Genomic DNA, 6,939 nt, shown 5'->3' with positions numbered 1-6,939 from the left:
TTGTAATATTTTCTCCTTGATCTGGGAATTTTGGGACCTGACTACAATATTCCTAGAAGTTTTCTTTCTGGGATCTTTTTCAGGAGGTGATCGGTGGATTCTTTCAACCTCTCTTTTGCCCTGTGGCTCTAAAACATCAGGGCAATTTTCCTTGAGAATTTCTTTTTTTTTCTCTCAAAACATTTTTAATAATTATTTTTATTTTTAATTAATCCTCAGTAGAAATAAAAGTTACTTAATGCATCTAAAGGTGCAGGAATGTTTCTGTCTCTCTTCCTTTCTCCTTGTTTTGGTTTGGAATCATGGGCAGGCATCTGGGACAAGGCCTGGACAAGGCCTAAGACAGCAGCCTTGACAGCCTGAACAATGGCATCCTTGTCAATATCAAACATCTCTAGCAGTTCTGCTGGCTTCCTGCTTCTCAGGACATTGGAGACAGCCAGGCGAGTGATGGTGATGCCAGGCACCATGGCAGCAGTCACAGCCTCTCCTATGTTCTCCTCATGGTAATGGTCTTCCACAGTCACAAGGTGGCCATGAGCTTCTTGGGTGCTGTCAAGGACAAGCTTCCTATCCAGGGGCTTAATTGTAAGGGGATCAAGCACCCGGATGTTGATCTTTTCTTTCTTCAGCTGCTCTGCAGCTGCCAAGGCTTCATGGAGGGTCACTCCAGCTCTAATCACAGTCACCTAATCATCCTTGCTCTTCAGGAGCATCTTAGACTGGCCAACCTGGAAGTTCTCATTGTTGTTGTAAATGACTGCACTATCTGGCTTTATGAAACAGATTCCCTTTGTGTTGGCAGCTAACTCAACCACTTTCTCAGTGGCCACAGCATCACTTGGATAAAAGATTGTGCCATTGAGAACACTCTGGAATATGGCAAGACCTTCAAGGGCCGTCTGAGAAGGACTATCTTCACTGATGGACACCCAACAGTGTGAGCCAAACAGGTTGATGTTGCTCTCAGAAATGACGGTCACATGGATCTGGTCAAAGGCCCTGCTGAAGAAGACAGCCAAAGTGCTGCAGAAAGGCACGGTCCTGTTCCATGTGGCAAATCCCACAGAGATGCTCACCTTTTCTGTTCTGCAATGAAACACTCAATGAAGTGACTGGGATGTTCCTTCTTAAAGAATTCTGAAAAGGTGGAATTCTTGGTGTCCCCATCCAGGGAAATCACACGGTCACTGGCATTCCCCAGTTTGGCCAGGGCTAAGCCATAGGCTTTGTGAGTGCCTAGCTTCTCAACAAGTTTGTAATTGGGGTGAGATGGCATCTGGATCTTGGTGATGTTCATAGCTGGGGCATCCTCTTTAGGGAGGGTAGCTAGAATCTTCTTCTTGATTTGGATTTGGCTGTATATTTTCTCGATAACCTATTCTGACATGTTTTTGGGAAGGGGCTTCCCATGCCAAGCTTCCTTATCTTCCACACCTGAGATTCCTCTGCCCTTATATGTTTTTGCAATGACAGCCAGTGGCTTGTCCTTGATCTGGTTGAAAACTTTGCATAGGTCTTCCATGCTGTGTCCATGCACAACCATGACATTCCACCCAAAGGATTCACAAAGCTTTTCGTACACTTCCACGTGGTGCTGCAGAGGAGCAAACTCACTCTGCACCAGCTGGTTAATGTCAAAGATGGCGACCAGGTTGTCCAACTTGTAGAATCCTGCAAAGTCCATGGCCTCCCACACAGAGCCTTCACACACCTCCCCATCACCCCATCATAGCAAACAATAGACATGGTAGCTGGCTTTGTCGAAGTATTTGCCTGTGTAGATCATTCCACACGCCACTCCAAGCCCTTGACCTAGGGAACCATTAGCCACATATGTGAAGGCTTGTTTAGGGACTGGATGGCCATCCAGAATGGAGGTAATCTTCCTCAAGTTCAACAGCTCAGCCTCTGGCAGGAAGCCAGCCTCAGCCCAGACCACATAGAGGATGGGTGCTGCATGAACCTTGGAGAGCACAAAGTGGTCATTTCTGGGGTCCCCAGGATTTGTACTTCATGGTGTGGAAGAAAAAGACCACCATGTTCTCTGCTGCACTGCAACATGGCATGGGGTGACCCAAGCTGGTCGCTGTGGTGGCTTGGATGGAGGTGATGTGCAGCCGACTTATGGTAATCCTCCATGGCAAAGTGAGTTTGGTGGGGATCCCAAGCTGGGGCAGAGGATGCAACCACGTAACAGAGCAGAGGAGCTGAAGAGGAAGGAGGAAAAAGAGGAGGAGAATTTCTTGAAGGATGATTTCTAGATTCCTTTTTTTGATCATAACTTTCAAATAGTCCAATAATTTTTAAATTATCTCTCCTGGATCTATTTTCCAGTTCAGTGGTTTTCCCAATGAGATATTTCATATTGCCTTTTATTTTTTCACTTGTTTGGAGCTGTTTAATAGTATCTTAGTTTCTCATAAAGTCACTAGCTTCCATTTGCTTCAGACTTGTTCTGAAAGAACGATTCTTTTCAGTGAGCTTTTGAGATTCTTTTTCCATCTGGCAAATTTGGCTTTTTAAGGCATTCTTCTCCTCATTGCCTTTTTGAGCCTCTTTTGCCATTTGAGGTAGTCTATTTTTTAAGGTGTTATTTTCTTTATTTAGGTTGTTGACTCTAATTTCATAATTTTCTTGCATCATTCTCATTTCTCTTCCCAATTTTTCCTACACTTCTTTTATTTGGTTTTCAAAATCCTTCTTAAGCTCCTCTATGGTTTGTAACCAATTCATATTTTTCTTGGAAGCTTTTGGTGCAGGAGTTCTGACTTCATTGTCTTCCTCCTGTTCCATGCTTTGATCCTTCTTGTCCCCAAAATAGGAGTCTAAAGTCGGATTGCTGTGCTTGCTTTGCTTCCTTTGCTTGCTCATGCTGCCACTGTATTCCTTGACTTTTAAGCTTTTTGCCACAATAGAACTCTGCTTCCAGAGAGGAGAGCTTTGTCCCAATTACTGGGGTTTTCACAGCTGCTGGAGTTATTAGTTGGCTGCCCTCTCTGAAGCCCCCACATGCTCTGGCTCACTGGTCATGCACCCCAGGACCTCCACCCTAGACAGTGATCCAGATCCAAGCAGGTTGAAGCAGAGTGATTACCCCTCATAATGGTTGCTTGTTCCCCCTACAATCTGTAGGTCAGGAGCTCTGAAGCAGCCACACAGTGGCTGCTATGCCTCAGCCACTTCTCCCTCTGGGAGCAGAGGCCAGACCACACTCCAGGACCCCCTGTTCCCACAAAGTCCACTCTGACCTCTCACTTTGTCTGTGGCATCTATGGGTTAATAATTCAGGAAACTGCCACAGCTACTGGTGACCCATTCTCCCAAAGCCCCTCCAGCCATGGCTGGTTGGGCCGCCCCTAAGATAAAACCATGGAGTCATGCGGGGCTGGGCTTTGCTCCCAGAGCACTGTGCTGGACCCTTCTTGCCGGCCTCATGGGCTGTTTTCAGTGGGAGGCTTGTTCCTCTCTGTCCCTTTGTGGGTTCTGTAGCCCTAAAGTTTGTTTAGAGTTATTTTTTATAGGTATTTGAGGTGGTTATGGGGGGAGTGTGAGGAGTTTTCCTGCTTCTATGCTGTCATTTTGGCTCCGCCCTCCAAAGAGATTTTTTTTTAAGTGCCTTGCCTAGGGTCATATAACTAGTAGGTGTCTAAAGCTAGATATGAATTCAGGTCTTCCTGACTCCAAGACCAGTGATTTATCCATTGATTCTTTTTACCTAATGTGGGTAGAACTGACAAACCTCAAACTCATCTGTGAGTTTAGGGCTGTCTACCCTAAACAGGCAAAGACACCCCTTGGCAGAATGAATCAATGAGGACAATTTATTCCAATGGCTATGAAGCCATTGCTTAGAGCTTGGTCGGACACTGAAGATGCCAAGGTCACCCACTGCATCCTGGGCCACTGACAATCATCTTGACCTTTGTCTTGCCACTGAACTTTAATGACTCTGGAAGAGAGAGTGAGGCTGATGACTGTGCAACTCTGCCTTACTTAAATCTGATTCACACACAAGTGAAGACAGCACCTGTGATGTCAATGCTCCTCTTCAAAAATGAAGTATGGGCAACGTTAAGCACCTATAGTATGCTAAGCAGTAGGGATACAAAGTGAGGCAAAAATAGGGTCCCATCTCTCAAGGAACTTAGCTTTAATGGGAGAGACAATTTTTAAAAAATTGTACATACACGACATATACAGCATCACAAGGAAGGTAAATCTCAGAGGGAAGATGCTAGGGCTAGGAGGCAGAGCGTGTTTATGTAGTCACACAACTGGTCATCCCCAGAGACAATGACCAACCCCACATCCATGACCCTAGAGCCATTCTAGAGTCTCCATCAAAGACTAACAAAAAGCTTTTGCCCAGTTGGCTCCACATCTTGATGCTGTCTAGGGGTGAGTGCCCCTCGCCCCCATCCTGGCACAGAGGATACTATGATATGATGGAAATTGGGAATGGAACTTGTATGCAACCTGAGCATAGGTTAGAAGACCTCTAACTAGGGGCATCTCTGCTTCAACACTTCCTGCCTCATGGCAGGTTGCCAGTGAAGACCTAATAGAGTCAGGAAGGAAAGGGGATCAGCGAGCCTTCTGCCATGCCTCTACTTTCTAGCCTGGGATGATATTTTTGGTCTTGATCTCCTACCTCCTTTTTCTAGGCATTAAAACCTTGTGCTTTAGATGCCTATAGTTAGGGGGGCATGTGATGCTAAAAGTATCCTACTCTCATAAAACATTCAAACTGGAAAGCTTAACCTAAGCTTCTATTTCCTTTTCTTTTTTTGTGGGGGGAATGCAGGTAGAGGGATAATGCAAGCCAGTGATTTTATTGGTTTGGGGAAATTCTCTACATCAACACATATGGGCAACTTATGTATAACAGAGTGATTATTTTTTTAAGTAAAAATTAATTTATTTTTAGTTTTCAACATTCACTTCCCTAAGATATAGAGTTCCAAATTTTCTCCCCATCTCTCCCCTCCTTTGACCCCAAGATGGCATGTAATTTGATATAGACTCTACATACTCATTCATATTAAACTTATTTTCACATTAGTCATATTGTAAAGAAGAATTAGAACCAATGGGAGAAACCATGAGAAAGAAGAAACTAAAAGAAAGAGAGAGTAAATAATATGTTTTGATCTGCATTCAGGCTCCATAGTTCTTTTTTCTGGATGTGGACAGCATTTTCTATCATGAGTCTTGGAGTTGTCTTAGAACTTTGCATTACTAAGAGATGAGTCTATCAATAAAGTTAGCCATTGCACAATGTTGCTGTTACCATGTACAATGTTCTCCTGGTTCTCCTCACTCCACTCAGCATCAGTTCATCTAAGTCTTTCCAGGTTTTTCTGAAGTCTACCTGCTCATTATTTCTTATAGCATGATAGAATTCCATTACATTCATCTAACACAACTTGTTCAGCCATTTCCCAATTGATGGGCATGCCCCCAATTTCCAATTCTTGGTCACCACAAAAAGAGATGCTATAAATAATATATATATAAATAATTTATATAAATATTTTTGTACATGATCCTTTTCCCATTTTTATTATTTCTTTGGGATATAGCTCTAGAAGTGGTGTTGATGGGTCAAAAGGTGTGCACATTTTTATAGCTATTTGGGCATATTTCCAAATTGCTCTCCAGAATGGTTGTATCAGTTCACAGCTCCATCAACAATGCATTAGTGTTCTAATTTTCCCTCATCCTCTCCAGCATTTATCATGTTAGCCAATCTGATGGGTGTGATGTGGTACCTCAGAGCTGTTTTGCTTTGCATTTCTCTAACCAATAGTGATTTAGAGCACTTTTTTATAGGATTGTAGATAACTTTGATTTCTTCATCTGAAAACTGCCTGTTCATATCCTTTAACCACTTATCAACTGGGGAATGACTTGCATTCTTATAAATTTAATTCAGTTCTCTCTATATTTTAGAATTTATGTCTTTATCAGAGACACTGATTGTAAACATTCTTTTCCAGTTTTCTGCTTTCTGCCTAATCTTGGTTGTAACATAGTCATTCCTAAAGTGTGCTCTGGAGACCTGTTGAGGGTCCAAGACCTTTTGAGGGGTCTGCAAAGTCAAAATTATTTTCACAAATAACTTCCAATACTGCAAATATTGGAAAATATTTGGGGTCCTCAATACTTTTTTTTTAAAGGAGGTGATCAGGATTAAGTGACTTGTCCAGGGTCACACAGCTGTTGAGTGTTTGAGGCAGGATTTGAATTCAGGTCCTCCTGACTCCAGGACCAGTCCTCTATCCACTGTGTCACCTAGCTGCTCCCCTCAACACTTTTAAATTAAGAGTGTAAAGCGGTACATTATTATCCTCCTCTCAGGATTGCCTTACACGTTTAGTGTTATTTTTGAAAAAAAAATATTGATAGATGCCCTTGAGACCAGTCTCAAGGTATTTCTGGAAATATCTTTCCTTCTCTCCTACCTTTCCCTATCCTCTTGAAGTAGCCAGCTATTGCTATGATTCCTTTTATTATTATTTTTTAGTTAAATCAACAGGAGGTATCCTGTGAGTCTATAAACTTCAAGAAACTACTTGTTTCTTGAAGCACAATCTGTAATACAATCTTTTACAGTGATGCATACAACATAAAAGAAACACACACAGCTAAGAAACACACAGCTACCCTCTTGTTCTCCCTCCAAGCTAAGCTCACAGCTCAGCAACTACAGAACAGACATCTATGCAGATAATGATTCTCCTTGTTTTTATCTATTTCCTATAGGCAACTGTCACAATGGGAAAGGGACTAGTCCCCTCCTCAGTGTTCTTGGTGACAGATGCTTCCTTCCCTGGCTTCTTTCAGGTCCCATCTAAAATTTCATTTTCCTACCCTCTTAATTCTAATGCTCTCTCTCTCTCTCTCTCTCTCTCTCTCTCTCTCTCTCTCTCTCTC

At 42.8% G+C, this 6,939-nt stretch overlaps 1 pseudogene; it reads right to left on the bottom strand.

The window, feature by feature from the left end:
- Positions 1-215: 215 nt before the first annotated feature.
- LOC138154591 (transketolase pseudogene) overlaps positions 216-6,939 on the bottom strand; it is a 7,332-nt pseudogene continuing 608 nt past the window's right edge.

The sequence above is a fragment of the Petaurus breviceps genome, unplaced genomic scaffold, assembly GCF_028583685.1.
Source record: "Petaurus breviceps papuanus isolate PSGF00001 unplaced genomic scaffold, PetGlider_PUasm1.0 91041, whole genome shotgun sequence".
NCBI classification, from domain to species: domain Eukaryota; kingdom Metazoa; phylum Chordata; class Mammalia; order Diprotodontia; family Petauridae; genus Petaurus; species Petaurus breviceps.
Note: the sequence above shows the minus strand (reverse complement) of the source record. Positions and strands in the feature narration are given on the sequence as shown.